Source organism: Sus scrofa, chromosome 2 (genome assembly GCF_000003025.6).
Source record: "Sus scrofa isolate TJ Tabasco breed Duroc chromosome 2, Sscrofa11.1, whole genome shotgun sequence".
NCBI lineage: Eukaryota > Metazoa > Chordata > Mammalia > Artiodactyla > Suidae > Sus > Sus scrofa.
In genome coordinates, this window is record NC_010444.4 from 123,161,656 (window position 1) to 123,188,683 (window position 27,028).

At 40.7% G+C, this 27,028-nt stretch overlaps 1 protein-coding gene across 2 annotated transcripts in view; it reads left to right on the top strand.

Annotated features, from left to right (window-relative positions):
- Positions 1 to 27,028, top strand: part of TNFAIP8 (TNF alpha induced protein 8) — a 132,806-nt gene that overhangs the window by 9,307 nt on the left and 96,471 nt on the right. The window contains exon 1 of one of the 2 annotated variants that reach the window (XM_021079574.1): positions 5,374 to 5,394. The exons of the other annotated variant lie outside the window; for it this stretch is intronic. The gene's annotated coding sequence lies outside the window, so the exon portion shown is untranslated. Of the gene's footprint in view, positions 1 to 5,373; positions 5,395 to 27,028 lie in introns of those variants that run through there. 2 annotated transcript variants of the gene reach the window in all.

Here is a 27,028-nt window from a genome sequence, read left to right on the forward strand (position 1 = left end):
GTTACCTCTCCAACCAGTCAGAGTGTACTTCAGAGGTTGTCTCATTTTATTCTTCACATTTAAAAGTTGAGATACACTTGACACTTTGTCATTTTTTAATAGTAGAAAGATGAACTGTGAGAGTGAGCACAGCTGACACTTACTCACCTGATGACCTTCGCAAGCCACCCAGTCTCCTCTGCAAGATGCATTTAAGACCAAGGGAGTCGAGGCAATTAGGGTCTGTCGTCCATGGACCATTGCCATATGCAGATTGTACCAAAAATCCTGTGTTTATTTCAGATGCTATTGACAGATTTATTTCAAAGTAAGGATGTTGGAGTTCAAGATCAATGGGGCTGCTCCTATCAAATTGAGAAGATAGCGTTTATCTCCTATTTCGTATTGGAAAATAATTGGAAAATTTGAATAATGCAGAGGAATGTGTCTTTCATTATTGGCTTGTACAGAAGCCAGTCTCAGTGATGGCAAATTTGTCTGCAGGTTATACATTTTTGTGTGAGGCAGATTTAGCGAAAGCTGGGACACCTTCTTGATAGTCATTGTGCAGAGACTGCCCCCTGCAGCATGCCTGGATAGTGGGGATTTGCCATAGTAGATACCAGGCCACGTGTGCTTCTTGTCAGGTGACTCTGATGCTGGGGATACAGTGCAGCTGCTGCTCCAAAGTCCTGTCCTCACAGTTCAGTGCACACATTGGGAGCATGTGTTTCTTCTCTTAGTCCTGAATTCACATTGCCAAAGCTGTAGTAACATCTTAGGGTGTGGCAGTTATCCTAGACTTTAAGATGCTTAATATTTGGGGAAATTCTTTTATTTTTTAATTTTTTTATTTTTAGGGCCACACCCATGGTACATGGAAGTTCCCAGGCTAGGGGTCAAATCAGAGCTGCAGCTGCTGACCTACGCACGCCACAACCAAGGCAACATGGGATCTGAGCCATGTCGGCAAGCCATACCACAGCTCACAGCAATGCCAGATCCCTGAACCCACTGAGCGAGGCCAGGGATCGAATCCTCACCCTCATGGATACTTGTCAGATTTGCTTCTGCTGCACCACAAGGGGAACTCCGAAAATTTGTTTTTTAATCTGCTTTTGCTAATAACTTGCATCTGGAGCTAGGCAGTAGGGGGTGTAACTTTCTTGTCTAATTCAGGGAACTTGAAGATGCCCTAAGTTGAGATGCTGAATGCTACGACTTTGAGTCAAGTGATTAATCTTATGTCTGTGAGAACTCAACACCCACCAGATCTTTGCAATTCCACTCAGACATCTAAGAGATCATGAAGAATTAAGAGCGCCTTTGAGATATTTTGGAGGAGACATTTGCTATAAGCTTTAAAAGATAATTTGCAGTGTTATAAGGCAAACAGTCATGAAAACAGTATAGATGAGGTCATTTACCATCAGCATGAGCAGTACAATGAAATAGAACTTCATAAGACAGTGGCCCCCAACTGACTGTCTACTGGGGCTTTTTCCCTCCTCTGTCACTTGCTGGCTTTTGGGTCAGTTGGCTCTTGTGCTAACATACCTAGACTTTCTTTTCTTTCATTTTTTTTTAAACTAAAAATAAAAGAAAATGTTACTTGACTGCTTTTTCTTTCATTGAAGTGTAGTTGATTTACAGTGTGATATTAGTTACAGATGTACAACACAGTGATTCATTATTTGTATAGATTATATTCCATTTTAAGTTATAAAATATGGCTATCTTTCCTGTGCTATGAATATACCTTTGTAGCTTATTTTTTAAGCAGTTGTACCTCTTAATCCCATCCCCTGTCTTGCCACCTCCCCCCTTCCTTCTCCCCACTGGTAACCACTAGTTTGTTCTTCATATCTGTGAATACATTTCTGGTTTGTTATGTAATTTTTTTTTTTTTTAGATTCCACAAGCAAGTGGTAATATTCAGTATTTGTCTTTCTCTGTCTGAATTATTTCACTAACCATAATACCCTCCATTTTCATCCATGTCGTTGTAAATGGTAAAATTTCATTCTTTGTATGGCTGAGTAATATTCCATTGTATATATGCACCATTTCTTCTTTGACCAGTCATCTATTGATGGACACTTGGGTTCCTTCCATATCTTGGCTATCATAAATAATGCTTCTGTGAATATTAGGTACAAATATCTTTTCAAATTAGTGTTTTCAATTTCTTTGGAAATATACCCAGGAGTGGAATTGCTGCGTAATATGTTACTCTATTTTTAGTTTTTTGAGAAGCTTCCATGCTGTTTACCATAGTGGCTGCACCAGTTTACACTCCCACCAACACTGTATAAGGGTTCCCTTTTCTCTGCATTCTTGGCAACACTTGGTATTTGTGGTCTTTGTGATGATGGCCATCCTGACAGATGTAAGGTGATATCTCATTGTGGGTTTAATGTGCATTTCTCTGATGATTAGTGATACTGAGCATCTTGTCCTGTGCCTGTTGACCATTCTATGAAGAAATGTCTTTGAAGGTCTTCTGCCCATTTTTTGATTGGGTTGTTTATAGTTTTTTTTTTTTGATACTGCGTTGTATGAGCTGTTTGCAAGTAATTTATCTCATTCAATGGTTTCCATTGCTATGCAAAAGCTTTTAAAGTTTAATTAGACCCATTTGTTTATTTTTGCTTTTGTTTCCTTTAGCTTAGGAGACAGTTTCAAAAAAATATTGCTATCATTTTTGCCAAAGAGTGCGCATGTTTTCTTCTTGGAGTTTTATGGTTTTCAGTCTTAGATTTAGGTCTTTAATCCATTTTGAATTTTTTTTTTTTTGTCTTTTTGCCATTTCTTGGGCCACTCCTGCGGCATATGGAGGTTCCCAGGCTAGGGGTCTAATTGGAGCTGTAGCTGCCAGCCTACACCAGAGCCACAGCAACGCAGGATCCGAGCCGCATCTGCGACCTACACCACAGCTCACGGCAACGCCGGAGCGTTAACCCTCTGAGCAAGGGCAGGGATCATACCCACAACCTCATGGTTGCTAGTCGGATTTGTTAACCACTGCGCCACAACGGGAACTCCTGAATTTATTTTTTTATGTTGTGAGAAAATGTTAGATTTTTTCTTAACATTTTTAACGTTTTTATTGTAAAATACAATAGCAAAATGCAGAAAACAAATACACGTGAATTATAAGACAAACGTACAACTATCACTGAGGTCAAGAAATAGAACTTTAGCAGTTATCCCAAAAGTGCCTTCACATACCCTCCCTTTCCTAATCACATTCTCCTCATCCCTCCAAAAGTAAATGCCATTCTAGGTTTTACAGTAATCAGTTCCTTGCATCTCTTTATGGTTCTATCACCCAAGTGAGTAGCCTAACACATTGTGGTTGTGTCTTGCCAATTTTTCAAAAATTTGTGTCTTTTAGTTCTCTTTTAATCTACAGATTTCCTTAACATCCTCCCTTATTTAAAAGAATAATTTTGTTGCTGGAGGATTTGGGTTGTTTGATCTGTAGAGTTTCCCACAGTCTTGATAACAAGAAAGATGCACCCTTCTGGTACACTTCAACTTAGATCTTTGTCCTCTGTTTCCTGCATCTGGGTCCAGATGCTTGATCAGACTCAGGTTTGATCCCTTTGGAACAATAACAGGTGCTTTTGTCTTCTTTTATTGGGAGGTACACGATGTCTGGTTTTTCTAGTTTTTTTTTTTTTTTTTTCCATTAGCAACTGTTGATCCTCAATGTCTAGACCCATTAATTCATTGGAGATTGTGCAATAATGATATTCTTATTCTGCTGTTTTGCTTTTCTTTATTAGCTGGAATAATTTTATAAAGATAGATTTGCCTTCAATCTCTTACTTGATTACACAGATCACACAGAAAAAGCAGGATAAATGCAGAGTTCTCTCCTTTAACTTAGCCAGTTTTCAAGAATTGGTTTCCTGTCTTTGTCAGAAGGTGACCAATTAGTTTTTTTTTAATTGCTCTGATCATGAAATTAAATACATTTAATAAGACTCAAATTATCCCATCTTTGACTTCCAGGAGCTTTTTCAGATTGACTCATGAATCTTTCTGACATGACCTTAGCTTCCATGTTATCTGGTGTATTAAGGTGATCCATGCTTGTCTTGTACATTTTCTGCTTAAACCTGGAATCAATTACTTCTTCAAGAATCCCTGGTTTATTTTCATGAGGATAGTTTTTAAGCACCATAACCTGGGCCCTAGGGATGCTTGTTCACTGGAATGGTCATTGTTTCTAGGCCATTTCATTAGTCAAAGCTGAGAAACACACAGACACACATTTACATATATACATATATATATATACACACACACATATAAAGATAATATGCTTTGTGAATTTGTATTGATATTTCCAAATCAAGCTCAAGACTATGAGATTTTGTTTACTTTCTATGTTAAATTTATATTTCCTTTCTTCCATAGTTAGAATCTGTGCTTTTTTAGTCCTAAGGGAGACAGAATATCTTTTAATTACCCATTTTATTGTCCTGTATTACACATACACCAGTCTCCAAATAATCAGCTTTTATTAGTGAAAACAGTAAAAATGATTTCTTTGGCATGTGCTCTTCCCCAATTTTTTAAAGATTGTATTACGTCTACTTTGTCAGATCACATAGCCATCGCAAACTAAAATATCTCCCTTTTAATGCTCATTTAGTCTTAGTTCTTCAGGTACCTGTATATGTCATACTTCCCATCAGTTCTCTTGTCACTGCCTCTACATTTTTTTTTTTTTTTAAATAGGATCACACCTGCAGCATATGGAAGTTCCTAGTCTAGGGGTTGAATCAGAGCTGCAGCTGCTGGCCTACACCACAGCCATGGCAACCCAGGATCCTTAACCCACTGAGCGGGGCTGGGATCGAACAGAAGTCCTCATGGTTACTAGTCGGGTTTGTTACTGCTCAGCCACAAGGGGAACTCGTGTTACTCTCTTTTCTCCTGAGAACGTGTTGTTAGTCCACAGTGCGATGATGATGACAATCTCATTTTCTCTCCCTCTATGGGTCACTTTTGAGAGCACCCACTGTACATGCCTTCCCTTGAATCTGCTTTCTACCTAGTATTCCAGTGCAGTGATGCGTGAGCTAGTATGTTTCCAAATCCACGTTTATGACTTGGCCAACCCTGGTGCCAAATAATCCCTCCTTCCTGATAACTTGCAATAACCACCTGCCCTCACTAACTATAGCTTTTTCTCTTTGTGCCTCACCTGCACCTTGTCAGGTGTCTAGAGATAGCACTAAATATATTCTTGTTTTGAAATCAGTGAAGGGGAAGGATGTGGTTTTTTCCTTTAACCTGTTAGGAACTGCCCCTCCCCTTTGACTCTTTGCCTTCAATCAGACGCGGCTTTGCCTCAGGTACCAACGTGCTCTCAGAGGCAGGCTCTTCTCTGAGCGGAAGGTATGTGGGCGCTGCTCCCGTGGGACCTGGCTTGTCTGGTACTCTCTGTGTCAGATTGTTACCCCATGTTCTCATGGTAGTGCTTTTTCAAGATGAGCACACTAGGAACCCCAGGCTCACAGAGCGTGGTCCCCATATCTGCTTGCCCTCCTGGTAGATGGGACGTTGACCTCTCATTGTGGGTGTTAGGGCCAGAGCCCCTGACAGGTGGGGCCCAGACCCCCACCTCTCTGAGGATGCTGGGGCTGCCACCTGCCCTTTCCTTTCTTGACTTTCCTTTTTCCTCTTCACTTCTTGGCCACCAGAACCCATGGTGGGCCGTCCTAATGGGAGTCCTCGCCCAGATGTGATTCTCTGATACATTTTGTTCACCGTGCACACTGTTTAGTTTTTGAAATACAAATGCCAGTTGATCAGCAAGCCTGTCAGTTTGACCAAAGCCTCTGCTGCTTGCTGCTTTATTACCCAGGTCAGTCACATGTTTCATTTATCAGTTGAGTTGTGACCTTTGACCTCTGGTATCTGATACGTCTCAGAGCACTCATCTTATGGGCATGACCATGGCCTGGTTTGCACTACAGTCCAGTGACAGCCCTGCCGTGGCTCTCCTTGTTAGGTCCTGGCCTGTGGGCCATGGGTTATTTTTTTCCTTTGTTCTTGAGTACCTTTGAACCATGTAATAATAATAATAAAAAAAGAACAACACCAACAAAAAAATTGTGACACATAGTTTTTAAAAATACCCACCTGCCAATGTAGTGGTGAGCATAATCCAGAAGTAGTGGAATAGTGGCTCTTCCCTGGGGGATGTGCATGCTGAGGGGCACCTCTTATTTCAGGTGTGAAGGAGAAGCCTTGACCACATCAGGGAAATCTTACTGGTATAACAGGGAGTCAGTGATGTGGAAAAGCCACCCATGACATGACAAATTGCTCTGTGTGTCCTGGTTTTCTGTTCTCAGCAGGCCCCTGAGGTGAGGAACTGTACTGCCAGGCTTCCCACTGGTGTGGCTGGGCCCACGCAGGCAGTGTACCAGCCTGACCCACCCGAGCAAGTTCTTTTCCCAGGTGTAGTGTTTAGGTTTGGTTTGGTTTGAGGGTTTGGGGAGGTATAACTGACATATACCATTATATTAGTTGCAGGTATACAACATAATGAATTGATATTTGTATATACTGTGAAATGATCACCATAATAAGTCCACAGTTACCATCTGTCACTGCAGTTACAAAAATTTTTTTTTGTCTTGTGGTGAGCACTTGTAAGATTTACTGTTTGGGCAACTCAGATATATACTACATTATTATTGACTCCAGTCACCACGCTATAAGTTACATCCCCATGTCTGACTTATTTTATAACCGTAGGTTTCTACCTGTTGACTTCCTACCTTCTTTATCCCTTCCTCCCCTCTGGCAACCACCATTCTAGGCTCTTTGTTTGGTCATTTGTTTTTTAGATTCTACATATAAGTCAAGTCATGTACTATTTATCTTTCTCTGGCTGACTTATTTCACTGCACATAATGCCCTTAAAGTCTATCCGTGTTGTCACAGATGTCAAGATTTCATTCTTTTTATGGCTGAATAATGTTCCATTTTATATACATACATACATATATATACAGTATATATGTTTTACATATGTATATATAGTGTACGTATGTTTTATACACACACACACACCTGTCTGTGAATGTGGTTTTTTCCATATCATGACTATTATAAACAATGCTACAGTGAACTTAGAGATGAACATATCTTTTTGAATTGGTGTTTTTGTTTTCTTCAGATAAATATGCAGAAGTAGAATTGTGGGGTCATATGATAATTCTATATTTGAGGAACCAGCATCCTGTTTACCACAGTGGCTACACCAACCCAGATCTAGCATTTCAGGTCTCTATTGAGACAGTCCTGGAAATTACCTGTTTGCTCCTAGGAATCTCCATAGACAAATACCGACCTGTGTAAAAATGTAGCCATTTACTATTTTGCTTTTGTTAATTCAGCAGAAATCATACCGAAGATTTTTTCTTCTTTTCCTGCTCCAAGCTGCCTATATTTTTGCATTTGCCTCTAGTTGGCTTCTGGTGAGTCAGCTGTGGTGGTTGAGGCTCAATACTGAGCACTTACTATGTACCAGGCATTGTACTGAGCTCAATAAACGTTGAGCCTTTACCAAACCCTAGGTTCTATTATTATTATTCCCATCTTAAAGATGAGGAAACTGGGACCATGAGGGTTTAAGTCCTTATCCAAGGCCAAAAACAAAGCTGATACTGAAATCCTTTAGTTCTTAATCATATTGCTGTACTTCCTCATGAAGAAACATAGGTTCAACAAGAACCTACTGTATAGCTCTTGGAACTATATTCAATGTCTTGTAATAGCCTATAATGGAAAATAATCTGAAAATAATTCACACACAAATGAATCACTCTGCTATACACCTGAAACATTGTAAGTCAACTCTAATTTAAAAAAAAAAAAAAAAAAAAAGAAGAGGATTTCCCATTGTGGCTCAGCGGTAACAAACTTGACTAGTATCCATGAGGACTCAAGTTCGATCCCTGGCCCCACTCAGTGGGTTAAGGATCTGGCATTGCCTTGAGCTGTGGTGTAAGTTGTGGACACAGCTTGGATCTGATGTTGCTGTGGCTGTGGTGTAGGCCAGTAGCTGCAGTTCCTATTCAGGTCCTAGCCTGGGAACCTCCCATTGTCACTGCTGCAGCCCAAAAAGAAAAAAAAAAAAAAAAGGAGAAAGAAAAGAAACACAGACTTCAGCAGGGCAGCTTGTGGGTTTTGCCCACAGTCGGTAACTTTGCTGGGCTGCAGGGGTTGGAGGGTGGAGCTGACAACTGTGTAATGTTTAGATCTTGAACAGACTTCTTGGAGCTGTTCAAGACTATGTGGTATGAATGGGAGAGGGAGGGGAGGGGGGCGTAATAGAAATAGGGCTCCAGATTCTCACAGGCGGGAACAATCCCAGGTTTGAAAATCCATTATCAGGGCTGCAAACAAAGTGAGAGCTGCCTGTCTTGCTGATAACAAGTCAGCAGTCTTACCAGCTCTTGCTTGTTAACACCTCCGGAAGGGGCAGGAGAAGGCAGGTGAAGCTTAAATGTGTCAATTTTGACAGTTGTTTGACATTCTAGTAGTGAATTTGGTGGGAAAAGAAGTTAAAATGATCTGTAATAGGGTTTTTAAAAACTTTTTACTCTCTGTGCTGTCTCTACCTGTGTTCTCAGAATGGTCTGGGTTTTTTTTTTTTTTTTTTTTTTTAAGCATCATTATTTCTACCCAGGAGGATATTATAGACACATTTTGCTTACATGATCTTTTTGAAATAATTAAGCAGAAGATGCAGATGTTATTTGGCACTGGGTGATGGAAAAAGCTTTGGATGGGCATGTGGAAGGTGGGCTGTGCCATGACAGACTGGGTGGTTTTCATGAGGTTGTCAACCATCTGGGTCATAATTGCCCCCTCTAAGAAGTATAAGGTGGATGAGATAATCTCTAATCCTTCAGCTCTGAAATATCAGTGATTCTGATTGTTACCATCTGTTCATTGGCATTTTAAGCATAGAAACCAGGAGAGGCTGAAGCCCCTGGTAGAACAAGAAGGGTAGAGCCCTGGATTCCTCTGGAAGGAATGCCACCCTGCCCCAAGGTGGAATGAGGAATTCCATACCAGGGGCTCAAGATGGGGACCTAGAACTCTGGCCCAGGGTCTTTCCAGAAGGCTCCAGGACTGCAAAATGAGATACTTCTGTGAGTAGATTTATTTTTAGGTTATCTTTGTGTTCACTTCATTGCTAAGATAAGTGACTGCTAACTATACTAACACTGCAGGAAGTTTGCTAAATTATGTCTGACACCAGAGTCCATCTGTGACTCTCCAGAAAGCTGATACAAGTGACCACAAGCCAATCCAGTTTGAGACAAAAAGAGTTCATTAGAGTGTGTTTTGTTCTGTTTTGTTTGTTTGTTTGTTTTTATGGCCACCCCCATGGCATATGGAAGACCCCAGGCCAGGGATTGAATCTGAGCCTCAGCTGCAGCTTACGCCACAGGTGCGGCAACTTGGGATCCTTTAACTCCTCACTGCACTGGGCCGGGGATTGAACCGAGCTGCTACAATCAGGTTCTTAACCCACTTTGCTGCATCAGGAACTCCAGTGTTTTTTTTAAGCATAAACAAAATGAAAATTTGGAACAACTCAAATATGCATCAAGAGCTTATATACATAATAGTGCTTCCATGAGATGAAACTTTATACAGCTTTAGAACAAAATTGGTCTCTGTGCACTGATATGGAAAGATCTCCAAGACAGATTATATCAAAGAGCAAAATAATGATCTCATTATGTTTTTAAAAACGCATAAGTTTGAGTGCATAAGCTTTTTTTTTTTGAAGGATGAACAATACACAATTAATAGTGAAACTTTGGGGTTTGAAGAGGGGAAAGGAGTTTAATTTTTCATTTTATATCGTCTATCGTTCTTAAATTTCATAATGAAAATACATGTGGTAAAGGAGAGATTTTAGATTTCAGTTGAGCTTTTGAGACAGTCTAATACTTCCTTAGTAAAATCTGTATATACAGAGCATACTGGGCAAAGCGAGATACTGTCTATAAACACAGTAGTCTCCCAACATTAGGTAAACCTCCCACCTCCCCAGAGGTTTTCTTCTTTTTTTCTAATGGCTGCATCTGCTGCCTGTAGACATCCCCAGGCCAAGGATTAAATCCAAACTTCAGCTGCAACCTATGCTGCAGCAGTCCTGGATCCTTAACCCACTGTGCCACTGAGGGAACTCCTGCTGACCTCTTCTTAATACACAGCTCTCTGATTACTAACACTGGAGGAAGTTTGCTAAATTATGTCTGTATCTTCTAACTCGTAATTGTCAGTGTCTCCAACTGTCTATCAGAAACAAGCCCAAAAGAGCAATATGGTGGGGCAGCAGCACTGGGCCTGTTGGTTTGTCCTCTGTGCAAATATATATATATACATATATTTGCCAAGGTCCTGCTCTGCACTGGGCACAGGGCTAGCTTTGGGATGTGTAGGTGATAGACATATTTTTCAGAACAGTACATGCCTTCTTGAAGCCTCAATCATCTGGTGTGTAAAACAAGTTGTCAGGATTAAATAGAATCATAAGTGCAAAGCTCCTTGCCCAGGCTCCAAAAGACAATATTTGCTCACTTGCCTCACCCTTCTTTCCATGTTCAAGGCCAGATCTGATCCCTACTACTCTTGTGCATTGTTCCCTTTGGGTCCCATTCCTAAATTGTGCATTGTTCTAGAACACACTCCACTCTTTGCTGCTTTCGTCTTTGCTGGTTATATCCCCCTTTCCTGCATGGCCATTGCTTCTCTTAACTGGACAAAATTAGATTATCCTTCTGGACCCAGTCCAAAGGTTGCATCTTCCATGCAATTTTTCCTGGTTCTGTTCTTTACCAGGAAAAAAAAAAAAAAAAGTCCCAAAGTAATCTTGTCTTTTAAGAATTTGAATGGCTCATTCTGGTCCCATGTCTTTATAGCAATTGCATCACCACTTAAACGGCATTGTTTGCATCTTTGCAGCTGTCTGCACCCTACTAGTTATCCTTCCTGAGAGCAGTAACTCAGTTTTGTTCATCTCTAGAAGTTACCTCTATACCCTTGTTCTCAGGGAATAGCTATTAACGAATGATTTCATTTTTATGACTTATCCAAATACCATTTTTTCCTTCCATTTAAAGGATTATTTTAACTTGAAACTAAAAACAGGATATTTTTGGGGAATCCATTGATAGTAGCAGGTTAGACAGAGTTTCTTTCCCCTTGCAGGGATTGAACTTGGAAACTCTTGAATTGGTATTCCTGAGGAATAATGTGCAGGAAAAGGCAGGCAGGCAGGCATCTTTCTAGAGTGGTCCAGGCACACCCTTTATATGAGTAACTATCTCATAAGATCTTGTCTGCCAAGGTGAGATCTTACCCTGGTAAGTTTAAAAAGTAAGCAAACTACACCCACTGTTAAGGCAACTCCCTGCAGAAGTAAAGGAAATTAGAATGGGAAAAAAAAAAAAAAGTAGTGTTTTAGATATGTGTGAACAAACAACTTGTTTCATTTTTCGTATTTCTTAACATCCTCATCCAGAGTTATTTATTATTGCTGTGACCGTAGCATATGCACAGTATATTCTGCCTTGCCTTTAACACAATTTCCTATGTGTTTATGGACATTTTGATTCTCTTTCTCAGTGAAAGGATTGGAGTTCAGTTGATGCCTTTCTTGAGCAAGAAATGGAGACCGAAAAGCAAAAATGTAGCCTGAAGGAATGTCAGCATTGCATATTTTTAAAAGACATGATCTTATTGTGATATTGCTGAGATACTCTAGAGCAAAAACATTAAGTGATTTGATTGAAGTTTGCAGCACAATAAATGAGATTAAGATCATGAGCCATTTTAACATGTTTTCTTTAATGAAATACACATCTTTAAGAGATTAGTGTTTTGCCCAAGTAATGGTTCTTTATTTACAAAGGCGTGTTGGGAACAGCTGGAAGGCAGCCTTCCCTTATCAGCAGGTTTGTATAACTAGCCTCAAGTTGTTTGCTAATGAAATTCAGGTCTCCCCCACTAATAGAATGGAATAATTTTACATAGAAGAATCAGACTCTAGCCTCCTTTTTCAGAAGAAACTCATCTGATTGGTGCCTATAGGCAATGAGGTGTGTTTAACATGTGGAAATCATTAGCCTAAATACTAGAATCTCTGAGGTCTGTGGATAAGGTCTCCAAAAGAGAGAGAAATGCATTTAAAATTGAACTGCACAGAATTCGAACAAACCTGACATACTCATTCTTGGAACTAATCTTCTTGTGTTGGCCTTCAGCTAAATTGACTAGATTTGTACTCCCTTTGTTGACTTAAAGCCACATTCGCTCCTTTTTACAATGAGAGCCAACTGTCTTCAAATGTGATTTGCAGCTTTCCCATATGGAAGTTGTTCATTATTTTGCTGTTTCTATCATCTATCAGGGTCATTAATGCAAATGTCAATTCAACATAAATTTCCCTTCTGGGTCAGCTCACCTGTTAGAATTTGGGTATTTTTAATTACAGACTATTTACTGTGGCTCAGCTTACAATTTTTTGACTCTAAGACGGTGTGAAAGCATTCTACATTCTGCAGAAACTGTAGTTCAAATTTTGGTCTTTTTCTGGGTTAGTGATCCATGGTGGATGCTCTCTTGTGATGGTGGGCAGCCGCAGCTCAGCAGCCACATAATCAGGAGGGTAAACTATTTACACACTTATAACCATGCTGTAGCTACACAGCCATTCTGTTTTTCACCTTAAGTATGGTATTCCATCAATGACATGAAATATTTGACGTTACAAAAGACTTTACGTGAGATGATTTTTCCCAACTCCAGGCTAGTAAGAGGTCTGAGTGCTTTTAAGGCAGGCTTGGCTGAGGTATGATGTTCTGTAGGTTGGTGTTTTAAATGCATTTTCAACTTAGCGACATTTTCAGCTTACAGTGGTTTATTGGGACTATAACCCCATCACAAGTCAAGGAAGATCTGTATCTTGCTTTACTCTACTTATTGTATATAACCTGCTGTAATTTAGCATAAGGATGATGATCGGATTTCTTTGTGTTTGCTAGAAGGGTGATTGCATCCTTGTGTGGTGTCTATGGTTTGTTTCATAAAAGGAACCACAAAAGATTGGTCCTGATTTTTTTCTTCTTTCATTTGTGATCTAACAAGAGGTATTCAGTCTTACTAGTGACCCAGACCAGCTACAGTGAGCCCTAAGAAGACCTACAAAGACTAGGTTAGACCACAACTCAGTCCGAACTCCAGAAAGGAGCTGCATTGGGCTGGAACCCTTTCTAAAATATGAGAGGATCCAGAAGAAATCTTCTCAATTAAAAACCTATGAAGTATCTTTGATTTCTGGGGATCCTACCAAGTTTAGGCAGCTTGGACCTGACTGACCAACAGCGAACTCTTTAAGTGTTTACTGTTTATTATTGCCAGTCTCCTTCCCTATCATGTCTCTGACTCCTGCCCTGCCTCACTGCCTGTGTGCCTGTGACACTTGGAGTTTCTCTTGCCCTGGGATCAGGTAGGAATGTCAGGGTGAGAGGCAAGTCCTGAGGTAAAGGTGAGGCAAGGTCTTCCTGTATTCCTGGCAATATTTCTTTGCCTTTTTTGGGGGGTGGGATGGGGGGCACACCAGTGGCACATGGAACTTCCCAGGCTAGGGGTTGAATTGGAGCTGCAGCTGCCAGCCAACGGCACAGCCACCAAAATGCAGGATCCAAGCCTTGTCTGCGACCTACACCACAGCTTAGAGCAACACCAGATCCTTAACCCACTGAGCGAGGCCAGGGATCAAACCCATGTCCTCCTGGATGTTAGTCAGGTTTGTTACTGCTGAGCCACAACAGGAACTCCTGGCAATATTTCTTAAAAGCCAGGGCTGGGGTCAGAATCCAGACAGTCAGCTGTTACTACTTTCACACTCCCAAGTCCTTAAACATTAAAAACATTATAGAATCATCTAAATTATTACGAAGTCAGCCTAAGGCCCAATTTCATCAATAATTTCACTTGGTTTTCCTGTTGTTTTATCATTGAATCAACTAATGATTACTAAATGTCTTGCTAAAGCATGCATAGAATTGAAAAAAAGGGAGAGAAAGTTTCTCTCTTCTGGGCAATGTTAATCTAATTCCAAAGAAAAGGTTAAGATGTACACCATATATAAAAATGAACTTAAAATCGATTAAAGATCTAAATCTAAGGCCAGATACTCTAAAACTCCTAGCGAAAAACATAGGCAGAATACTCTTGATATAAATCTCAGCAGTATCTTTTCAAATCAGTCTTTAAGAGTAATGGAAATAAAACTAAAAACAAACAAATGGGACTTAATTAAATTGAAAAGCTTTTGCAGAGCAAAGAAAACCATAAACAAAATGAAAAGACAACCCACAGAATGGGACATAATATTTGCAAATGATGAGACTGACAGGGTTTTAATTTCCAAAATATAAAAATAGCTCATGCAAGTCAATATCAAACAAACAACCCGATACAAAAATGGGCAGAAGATCTAAATAGAAATTTCTCCAAAGAAGATATACAGATGGCCAAGAGGCACATGAAAAGATGCTCAGCATCACTAAATATTATAGAAATAAGGGAATTTCCTTGTCGTGCAATGGGTTAAGAATCTGGTGTTATCACTGCAACAGCTTGGGTTGCTGGCCTGGGCACTTGCTTATGCTCTGGGTGTGACCAAAAACCCCCCACAAAACTATCACCTCACACCAGCTAGAATGGTCATCATCAAAAAGTCCACAAATAAATGCTGGAGACAGTGTGGAGAAAGAGGAACCATCCTGCACTGTTGGTGGGAATGTAAATTGGTACAACCTTTATGGAGAACAGTATGGAAGTTCCTTAAAAAGCAAAAAATAGAATTACTATGATTCTGAAATCATGAGAAAACTACAATTTGAAATGATACACGCACTCCAGTGTTCATTGCAGCATTATTTACAATAGCCAGGACATGGAAGCAACCGAAATGTCCATCGACAGAGGAATGGATGAAGATGTGGTGTATATGTACAATGGGATATTACTCAGCTATAAAAAAAGAATGATATAATTCCATTTGCAATACCATGGATGGACCTAGAGATTATACTCTACTAAGAGAAGTGAGCCAGAGAAAGACAAATATCATGCAATAGAGCTTATATGTGGAATCTAAAAAAAAAAAGATAAAAATGAATTTATTTACAACAAAACAGAGACTCACAGACATAGAAAACACACTTATGGTTACAACAGTAGAAAGGGAAAAGGGAGGTTAGATACATTAGGTAATATATATATACATATCAAGCCTTGGAAGTCACCCAGCATCACTTGTACAATATCCTACTAGTCGCACAGGTCATCATGTTGTGGTGGAGAGAGCCTATACTAGGGTGTGAAGGCCAGGACGTGAGAATTGTTGGGGGTGGGAGGGCATGTAGGAGGCCGACTATCTCAAGAGGCCTCCAGGAAGGGGGTGGAATGTAAAAGTGATGGACTTTCAGAAGTTGAGGTTGTAGGAAAGGAGGTTGATGGGCCGGGCTTCAGGAGCAAAGAGGGGATTGAACAACACCAGGAATTGATGTGTTTAAGGAGCTTTCGGCTGGAGCAAAAGCTGGCAAGGTGAAAGAGTGAGTTCCCTGGTGGCACAGTGGGGTAAGGATCCAGTGTTGCCACTGCTGTGGTGTGGGTTCAGTCTCTGGCCCAGGAACTTCCAAATGCTAAGGGTGTGGCCAAAAAAAAAAAAAGAAAGGGGGAAAAAACTGGCAAGGTGAAACGGGCAGGGCCTGTAAGGTCTCGAAGTTGCAAGCTGCAAGCTGGCAAGTTTGGGCTTTTTATGATTCTTAGTGCTGAGCCCATTGGAGGTTTTTGAGCAGGTGAAACACACAATCACTGGCCTAGTTTAGCTTTTGTCTCTGTGACCGTTAAGGGTTTTGGTGCCTTCCCTTTTTTTTTCTTTGGTACTATACAAGCTGTCGACTTTGTAATTTCTCAACTTTTCTAATACTTCTGCCCATGCTCCTTAATCACACACTTCCTTGCACTGTTTACCTATTCATGAGTTTGTCTTATCATAAGTAGATTATAAGGGTCATAAGGGCTATATCTTGATCCATTTCTCTTTCCCCTGCTGTGCTTTGCGCACTGGGTGCCCAGTAAATATTTGCTAACTGATTGGATAATAGCAGCCAATTACTGTATGTAAGTACAGCCACTGTCTCTGGCCTGTGGTGCCTAATTTGGAGCTAAACATGTTTCAAAAGAGAGAGCAATTGCCATGGTTTGATTTTTGTAGGTGGAAGAGTGTTCAGAATCAGTTCTGTATGCTTAGCCATTTGCCAACATATTTATGGGAAACTTGGGATAATAATTTTCTTTTTAAAAGTCTGTAGGCTATCTTCAGCTTCAAACAGAATTCTTATTTTGCCTGAATTAGGCAAATGGAATAATAACCAGCCACAGAGTGAAGTCAAGGCTGCTTGCTTCTTTGACTAGTGAAGGGCAGCCTTTTTCATGCATGGGTTAAGACATTGATAGAACAAAACTCTGGTTTAGAATTTTCTTCATTTGAATTAAATGTTCATTGTCCGTGAGATTTCATTTAGCAAGTATTTCACCAGTCTCATGAAAGTTGGAGACTTCTGGTTTTAAACCAGCAAAGACGATTTGCTTTCTCCCTTGGAAATGACCCCAAATAATGAAAAAGGCAAAAGATCAGGAATATTATCTTCAAACTCTATTCTTATAAACCTAGAAGATGTCTATGGCCTTAAATCACCCAGTACTGAAAGAGAAAAAGCTGATAAAGTGATTGCAGATGAGTTTGCAGAGACCAAGGGTCAAGAATGAAATACCCGCAGGATGGTGAGGGGAGAGGACCAGAAGCAACTGATGTGCTCACAGTTCTCCCAGAAGAAGCTCTGAACTTCTCCCAGGAAGGCTTAGAAATGAGTTCTCAGGTTCCCCAGAGATGAGGCAGAGAGCCTTGGGGCTGGGGGTACCTGAGGGTCTTCAAGAGGTGAAAGGGAATCATTTTTTGACCAAAGAGAGAATTTCCTTACTAGCAGCTCTGCGACAGAGAGAACAGCCAATCCAGAACAGAGCAGAGCACAAAGGGCTCCAGGAGGGGTGTTTCTGGGGAGAACAGTGAAACTGACTAGAGAAGGAAAAAAAAGTGTGAGAAGTTCTGAATTTCTGTCTCTGTCACCAGTGAACTATGACTATAAGCAAATCAGTTAATGCCTCTAGACTTCAGATTCCTCTTTTGTTAAAAGGTAAGAACGTATGTTTAAGGTCCTTTCAAACGCTGATATTTTGTGATTCTTTTGGGTAGAAGTCAATAAGACCCCAGTATTTCTACCTCCAGGGGTCACCCAAAGAGAAAAACATAGATTCACACAAATACTTTCTGAAAATATTCATAGAAGCATTATACATAAGAGCTAAAAACTGGAAGCAGACTAAATACCCATTCGTTAGCCAGTGGATAACAACATGTGATATATGGATACAGTAGAGTACTATTCAGCAATATAAAAGTAAGTACTTTGGCTGCTACAACATGAAGGCACCTTAAAAACATTCTGCTACATGCAAGAAACCAGATGTAAAAGACTACATATTGCAAGATGCCCTTTATATTCAGTGTCCAGAAAAGGCAAATGTGTAAGGACAGAAAGCCAATGTGTAGTTGCCTGAAGCTAAAGTGAGAATGAGAATTAAGGGCAAACAGGCACTTGTGGGATGATGAAATGGTCTAAAACTGGCTACAAACATGGCTTGTGGCCATGGCTATGGAACTTTCTAAATTTATCAAAAATCACTGCACCGTACAATTCCAATTATAAATTATACCCCAATAAAGTTGTAAAAACAAACAGTAACCAGCAAGGAGTAAGGGATGGAGGTATAAGTGAAACAAGATGGGCAGTGTTGATTGTTGAATGTGGGCGATGTGTAGTGAGAGCTCATCATGCCCATCTTTCTCCTTTTGTGTTAGTTTGCAACTTTGCATAATAATAAAAAAAAAAGTTGGAGTTCCCATCATGGCTCAATGGTTAACGACTCCGACTAGCAACCGTAAGGTTGTGGATTCGATCCCTGGCCTTTCTCAGTGGGTTAAGGATCCGGCATTGCCGTGAGCTATGGTGTAGGTCACAGACGTGGCTCAGATCCTAAGTTGCTGTGGCTGTGGTGTTGGCTGGCAGCTACAGCTTTGATTAGAGCCCTAGCCTGGGAACCCCCATATGTCTCAGGTGTGGCCCTAGAAAAGACAAAAAGACCAAAAAAAAAAAAAAAAAAGAAAGAAAAAAAAAAAAAAGAGTTAAAAGGAGTTCCCATCATGGTGCAGCAGAAATGAATCCGACTAGGAACCATGAGGTTTTGGGTTCGATCCCTGGCCTCGCTCAGTGGGTTGGGGATCTGGCGTTGCTGTGGGCTGTGGTGTGGGTCACAGACAAGACTCAGATCCTGCAATACTGTGGCTATGGCCGGCAGCCTTAGGTCCAATTTGACCCCTAGCCTGGGAACCTGCTTATGCTGACAGTGCGGCTCTAGAAAGCAAAAAATAATCATAATAAAAATTTTAAAAGTAAGGCTAAAGAAAAAGGTGATCCCAAGCCAATTATTGTGTCAGTGTCAGATAACACTTGCAGTATGCATTTTTACATGTTATAGTGGGGAATGGCCTTGATGTTCTTGGGGCATATATGCATGGACAGCAAATCCACATATTTCAAGTCTTTTTTTTTAATTTTTTCTAATTTTTTTTTCCCACTGTACAGCAAGGGGGTCAGGTTATCCTTACATGTATACATTAAAATTACAGTTTTTCCCCCACCCTTTCTTCTGTTGCAACATGAGTATCTTTCTTTTTTTTTTTTTTTTTTTTTTTTTAAGGATCGCATCTGAGGCATGTGGAAAATTCCCAGGCTAGGGGTCAAATTGGAGCAATAGCTGCTGGCTTATACCACAGCCACTGCAACGGGAGATCTGAGCCATGTCTTTGACTTATACCACAGCTCACAGCAACACTGGATCCCTGACCCACTCAGTGAGGCCAGGGATTGAACCCGCATCCTCATGGATGCTAGTCAGATTCATTTACACTGTGCCACAATGGGCACTCCTTTTGTTTTTTAACTTTTTAAAAATAGAGATGTAGTTGATGTACAATATTATGTGTTATGTAATTCAGAATAAATGTTAACGAGCCTGTTTATAGTTACAAAATATTGGGGCTATATTTCAAGTCACTTGTAATGTGTTAGCTCTTTCCTATACTTCAGCAGAGAAAGTCTTAAACCTTCCGCATACCTTGAGAAATTCATTGTGATCACATCGTTAGAAAGAAGGTTCAATTTTGATCAGCATATTCTATTTAAGTAAGTGTCATACACTTTAGAGACGGTAAAATTAAAATAAGTTTATGGCTTTACAGGGAACCCTCAGTCTTAGAAAAGCAGACCATCTAAAACTATGTCATTTGTAATAGTTGTGAATAGTTGAATTTTTTTATACCTGACACTTAGAAGCACAATTCCATCATACAAAGATGCTGTCTGTTGTTAAAAGTGGGTATAAGAATGAATATTATTTTCCTTGCTTACTGTATACTGAAATAAGGATCTATTTTTAAACCTCATATCAACATTTTGAAGGTAGTTTTTTGTTTTTACTTTATGATGAGGAAAGTTGAGGCCAGAGAAGCTGATGACTTACCGAGGATCAAGCAGCTGGTACAAGTTAGTTATATTAAATCCCACTATATATAAAATAGATAATCAACAAGGATCTACTACTGTATAGCATAGGGAACTCTACTTAATATTCTATAATAACTATATGGGAAAATAACTGGAGAAAAAATGGATATATATATATATATATATATCTTACAAACTATAATGGAAAATAATCTGAAAAGAAAAAATATATATAAACAGAATCACTCTGCTGTACTCCTGAAACTAACACAACATTGTAAGTCAACTATTTCGATAAGATTTATTAAAAAACTTAGTGCCAGGACCACCTCTGACTCTAGAGGCTGTGCTCTTATCAGTTTTACTCTCCTGGTTGCACTGGAACATATTTTCTATCGAAGGCCTTTCTTCCACAAAGCTCATGCTACCTCCTCATGAGGTAGATGAGGAGGAGGCAGAGGTATTCTTCTGGGGAAAAAGAACTGGAGGTGTGGATGCCAGTTATGGCAGTGACCCACTATCTCTGAGGCAGGTTTTGGGCTGCCTCAGGCTGAAGACATTACAGTACATCCTAAGCTTTAACTTGACAGAGATGGAGGCAGTTGTCGGGAATTCAGATTCTTATTTGCTAGCATGATTATTCGAAATCTTCTCCCTTGTCTCCCATTTTCTAGTCCATTCTTGGACTTGCTCCCCAGTTGTGTTACTTGTACTTGTTAAAAACCCAATTAATCAACCCTGTTGCCCACCGATTAAAGTCTAAACTTCGTGTTCAGAGCTCCTCATGTTTTGCTTCACCTTGTCTTTCTATCCTCCCTCTCGCTGTTTCCTGCTGGGCATCCTGTGCCCATGCCATCTGGAATACTCCAGTTTGTACCCCTCAGTGACTGGATTTGTTCCTATTGACTATTAGTCTCTGGTCCCCTTTCTCTACTGGGCCAGCTCCTATTCAGCCTTCAAAGCCCCAGTGAAACATCATCTCCTATGAAAAGCCTTTTGTGATCCTCCCTCAGCAGCACCAGCTGCTTCATTCTCTGGATCTTCCTGACACTTTCCATACACCTCAGTTGTTATGTGATGTTTGTCAGTTACTTATGTGCCCCAGTTCCTGCAGGCCGGAAGCCATGTAGTCCCATCTTTGTGTCCTAGTAAATGCCATGCACTTCTTTGTCTAGCATTTACTAGGCCCTCAGGGAATGTTGCTAGAGCTAATTTTGCCGTGAAACTCTGATTTACAATGTGTAAAAATTTTTAACAGATTGTCTTTATGTAGAAGAGGAATTGAAACCGGCTTGGAAGTATCAGGACACATATTCCTAATGTACCAGAAGTACAGTCCTATTCTTTAGGGTAAAATACATTCCAAGCATCAACCAAGATCCTAAGGATATTCCCAATAGTCCCCTTCCCCATTCCAGTGTCTCATGTAACTGGTGTTTGAAAAGGTGTAGGAAAGAGAGTCCAAGAACTGGAGGAGGGGTGAGAGATAGATCTTCCTAGGAATTTTCCAGTTCATCTTAGGAAAGAAGACACCACTGAGATTATAAAATTTCTAAGGTCCCATCAAGCTCTGAAATAGTTTTTGTTGTTTCAGTTCCCATCTTTTAGCAAATAACAGAAAGGAAAGATTGGTCATTCACTCATTAGATATTTTGAGTCATAGGACTAAATCTGGTGACCTGTTTGGGGTCATGCTGGCCAGGGCATTGAACTTGACCTTCAAACCACCTATTGTATATTCAGGTCATTTGATTCTAATCAATAGCTTTCCTGTAACTGCTTACTGGTATTTTATAGACAAAGAGGTCCCTGTGCTTTCATGGTGATGACCTCAAAAGGCTTATATTCCAAGGGAGAGAATCCAGAGATATGGGCATCCTTTTATGAGAGAAAATGATTTCTAGAACCTTGAGTAATTTTTTTCTCCTCTGGTTCTAGTATGTTTCCTGCTAGTCACTGGGTAAGTGTGAAAAATAGAAATGCATCTTTCCTTGGAAAGGGTGGATTGAACATGACTTCTACTTCCCTGGAGAAGTGATTCAGCAGAAGTGTCATATTATTCATCCATATTGAGCAGGAGGGCATCTAGTTTTCCATGGTGCTCCCTGCTCCTTTTTCCCATCCTTTTTTACTGGGCATTGTCTAAGTTCATATGAAGGATGTTGTTTGCCTGACTTTCATCTTTTCATCACGGTTAGCTGGCTCAGCGCATTAATTTCCATTCTTAATTAACACGCACAGCATATGATCTAAGTTGGTTCACCTACGAAAACAAATGAAAACCCAAAAGAGCCAAGCCAAGCAGGTTTCCTGTCAGGTGATGAGGAGAAAAGTGAAAATAACCCTGGACTTGCTCCCTGCCCTAATTTTGCATCAGCACTGAAAGAGAGATACTTTCGAATTGGGATCTCCCACTTCTAGGTAGATATTGGATATTGTAAATTGTTAGACTTTGAGTCATTAAAACTATAATTTCTGCCTTCATTCATTTGATTTTATTATGTTTGAGAACTTTGCTTAGGAAGACCCACCTGTCATGCCTGCTGTGTCCTCCTCTGCTTCTCTGTTCTGAGAAGAATGCTTCCTATGCCCTCGAGCTGTACTAAGCAGAAGCCACAAAACTGGATAAACTGAGGAACTGGGGCCTGGTTTCCGGGTGGATTCCTTTAGAGGAACAGCTCTGCAGCCAGAATAAACATTCCAGTTCAGTTAGAGATAACTTCTTGGGTTTCCATTACCCACGCCAGTGAGGTCATGAAGAGTATGCTCACTTTAATGAGCATTGTGTTTTGTTTAAAGTGTGTGTTGCCTGGTAGAAAATGCTCAGAGTTTGGAAGCTGGAGCCTTGGTCCCAGTTAATGTTTTGCTACTGACAGCATGTTCTGCAGAAAACTCGTGGCCTCCTTCCTCCTTCCTCCGCTTTCCTCTGCCATGTGCAGCATGAGCAACGCTTTGTGCTCTGGGATGGGCTCAGGGAGAAGTAGCTGTGCCTCTTGAAGGTCAATACTACACTTAAACCTCAGAGCCCTCAAAAACTGGAGATGGGTCCTTCGGTCCCGCCATCATGTGGGAGCAAGAAAGTGAACTAAGGAGTTCTCTAAAAGATGTATAGGGGCATAGAAACTAGAAGGGTTAAATGCTTGCTTCAGACAAATAAAGCTGAAAGAAAAAAAAAAAAAAAAAACCAGTTGAAGTGAAAGTCCTATGCAGGAAAAAGAGTAACCAGGGGCAGAATAGGAAGCAAAGGGAGGAAAGGGCGAGCCTCTCCCCGGCAGCGCCACATGCATTCACGAGACGGTCACTCTTCCCGTAAATTCTTGCCTGTGCCATTGTGTCAGTGAACCCAACAGTATGAAGTAAATATAAAACAACAGTTAGTTTCTATCACCTTGTGCAAGAGTTTCCCGCCATTGTTTGGGGGTGAAATATTTCACCTAAGTAAATTTACCAGGTAGGTGGTTTCCAATTGTCAACATTTCAACCAGTTGGAATAGAAACGTTCTTACCCCTTTATGCCCTCTGAGTGTAAGTGGAGAGACTGCTCTTCGTGGATCCTCCTGAGGGCTCTTTCTTTTAAAAAAAATTTATTATAGTTGATTTACAATGTTACGTCAATTTCTGCTCTACAGCAAAGTGACCCAGATAAACCTATATATACTTTTTCTTATATTATCTTCCATCCTGTTCTATCACAAGTGATTGGGTATAATTCCCTGTGTTGTACAGCAGGACCTCATGCTGATCCCTTCTAAATATAGGACTCTTTCTAAGACAGGAATCCCATCCTGTCCCTCCCAAGCATCAAATTCTCAAAATTGCTCCCCCTGCTTTTAGGCTAGAGTTCAAACTCCTTCACTTAACATATTAAGGCCCTCGTTATCTGGTTCCAGTCCAGCTTTCCAGCCTCATTTCCTTCCCCTTTTCCAAAGGCACTCTTTGGAAAGTACTTCAGCCCTTCCGAACTATTTCTTAGTTGAATCCTAACTTTCACACATAATGTTCCTTCTGCTTAGGGTACTAAACTGCCTGACTGCTTTAGACTTCTTTGAAATGCTCCCAAGTGTGCCCTGCTCCCCTAAACCCCTAATGCCCATAGATAGTAGATGCTACCCTTCTGGATCTCCCAGGGCCTCTGTCACAGAATTTATTATACTCTACTGTAGTTTGGGTCTACTGGCCTGCCTCTCCCACAGCAATAATTATAGCAGCATTAATTAGGCAGTTACTAAATACTAGGCACTGTTGTTCCTGCTGTGGCTCAGCGGAAACGAATCTGGCTAGTATCCATGAGGATGCAGGTCTGATCCCTGCCTTCGCTCAGTGTCTTAAAGATCTGGCATTGTCATGAGCTGTGGTGTAGGTTGCTGATGTGGCTCAGATATGGCATTGCTGTGACTGTGGTGTAGGCCAGAGGCTGCAACTCCAATTCGACCCCTAGCCTGGGAACCTCCATGTGCCATGGGTGTGGCCCTAAAAAATTATTTTTAAAATAAATAAATACTAGGCACTTTTATAGGGGTTTAATTTGTATTGTCATTTAATCCACTTAGCAACACTGTGCAATAGATGCTGTTATTTTTCCTGTTTTAAGGATGTGTAAACTGAGTACAATTCGTCCAAGGTTTGGCTGCAACTATTGGCAGAAGTAGGATTGGATTCTAGGCACATGGTTCTGCAGCCTCATCCACCACACCTGCTGCCTGTCTATAGGGAGTGGCTCCCTGGTTAGGGAGTAGAGTGGGCACACTCTGTTTAAGGGAATGAATGAATGAGTGAATACAGTGAGGCACCGGGAGTTTACAAGGCCAGTTGGTCTGAAACAAGGGGTATACCAAAAAGACATTTAAACATCTTCTGTTTAACTTGACTACTTCCTCATCAATGATTGTCAGTTTTTGGCGTGGTCTCTATTAATCTTAGCTTGACTAGTAAGACAAAAATCTTTATGTAAAAGATAAACACAGGGGGTTCTGTTGTGGCACAGTGGAAATGAGTCTGACTAGTACCCATGACGATGCAGGTTCCATCCCTGGCCTCGCTCAGTGGGTTGGGGATCCGGTGTGGCCATGAGCTGTAGTGTAGGTCACAGATGAGTCTTGGCTCCAGCGTTGCTGTGACTGTGATGTAGGCCGGCAGCTGCAGCTCTGAGTGGACCTCTAGCCTTGGAACTTCTGTATGCCAAGGGTGCAGCTCTGAAAAGCAAAAAAAGAAAAAGAAAAAGATAAACACAGATGGAATTGCCTAGGGGAACGAGCTTGTGGGGAAGTGGATAGAATGGCGATTGCTGCAGAAAATAGGGATGGCCTTTTGAAAGCTTGTGGCCCTTCATGACCCACAGGCAAACCTGAGCCCTTTCCCTACTGTGATGATTCATGATGCAACCATGGGCAAAGTCCTCAAGGCCTGTCCTTTGGAGTCCTTATCTGAATCTGATGCATAGTCATCACCGTTACCGTCTTATTGATGATATTATGGAATCAAAGCCTGTGATTACATGAACTCACTTCTCTCAGATGGAAGTAGCATAAATATCCCTGTTTTCTCTTCAGGGAATCATTTCCTTTCAATAAATTGATAATATCCTCTTAGAAATTATTATGATGATGATTTATTTGGCCACACCCATGGCATACGGAAGTTCCCAGGCCAGACATTGAATCTGAACAGCTGCTGTAAGCTGTTCCACAGCTGTGACAATGCTGGATCCTTAACCTACTGTGCTGGGCCGGGGACCGAACCTATGCCTCTGAGTGATCTGAGCTGCCTCAGTCAGATCTTTTTTTTTTTGCTATTTCTTTGGGCCGCTCCCACGGCATATGGAGGTTCCCAGGCTAGGGGTCGAATCGGAGCTGTAGCCACTGGCCTACACCGAGCCGTGTCTGCAACCTACACCACAGCTCACGGCAACGCCGGATCGTTAACCCACTGAGCAAGGGCAGGGACCGAACCCTCAACCTCATGGTTCCTAGTCGGATTCGTTAACCACTGCGCCACGACGGGAACTCCAGTCAGATCTTTAATCCACTGTGCCACAGCAGGAACTCCTAGAAATTATTTCAAATGATCTTCTGTATAAATCTTGTAGCACAGATTTCCCTTTTGGATGCCTCAGGAAACAAATCAATACATCTCTGTTTAATACGAATTGATTTAGGTGATACATTTTCCTAAATTCTAACCCTGTATTTTAAGCTGTGCTGTACCAGGAAATGTCCAAAGGAATGATGGGTGAGGTGAAAACTATCTTTGAAAGAGGACATATGATTAAATCATTGGTAAGTAAGTCAATGTAATAGGCCTTCTATCTTGATATAAAGAGAAAAATAATGCCACATTGCTTAGAGGGAGGATTGATGTAAATTTAATCTTCAAATTTAAATTTTGGTGCCTCAGCAGAAACGAATCTGACTACTATCCATGAGGATGCAGGTTCCATCCCTGGCCTCAGTTGGTTAAGGATCTGGTGATGCCGTGAGCTGTGGTGTAGGTCGAAGACGTGGCTCAGATCTGGCATTTCTGTGGCTGTGATATAGGCCATCAGCTGTAGCTCCGATTAGACCCCTAGTCTGGAAACCTCCACAGGCCGTGGGTGTGGCCCTAAAGACAAAAAATTAAAATTAAAATTAATTTAAATTTTAAACCTATAAACTCCAAACTGAAACTGCAGAGGAAGAGGCATTTCAAGTATAAGTTTTGGTGCTGTGAACTCTCAGATGTAGGTTCACTCTATGAGCAGAACTTAAGCTGATTTGCAAAAGAAAATGGAATGTCTGAGAAAATACATCTTCTTGATAGTCATTTTAGGAATTTCTCCCCTCAGTATCTCCCTTTCTTTGGGCCTTGCTTTGGTTTTTTGCTTACTTGCTTTTTGTAAAATGAAAAAATCTCATGGAGATGGTTTTCCCAAAAGGAATAGCCTTTCCCACTGGTTGTCCAAGCTACTACCTGTTAGGAATCTGGAACTACTTCCATGTGGTTTGCTTGGTTCTTATTTGGAAGTCTTGAAGGAAATACCACAAACCTTAAGAAAGACTATAGGGTCAAGTAAAATAAAACATAAAACATTTGTTCTATGTTCCAGTTAGAAGTAACTTTCCAGAACATTTCTTTGCGTATTCAAGCACGTATATATGTTCACAAATAGGATCATACTACTGTATTTCATAGACTCTAAGATGCCACTGATTGTACATCAGTTTTCCGGACATTAAGATATGAAGAAATGTTCATTTTATAGTCAATAAAATATAGGATGTTACTCTTAGAACTGAGACATTTCTTTTTATTTATTTATT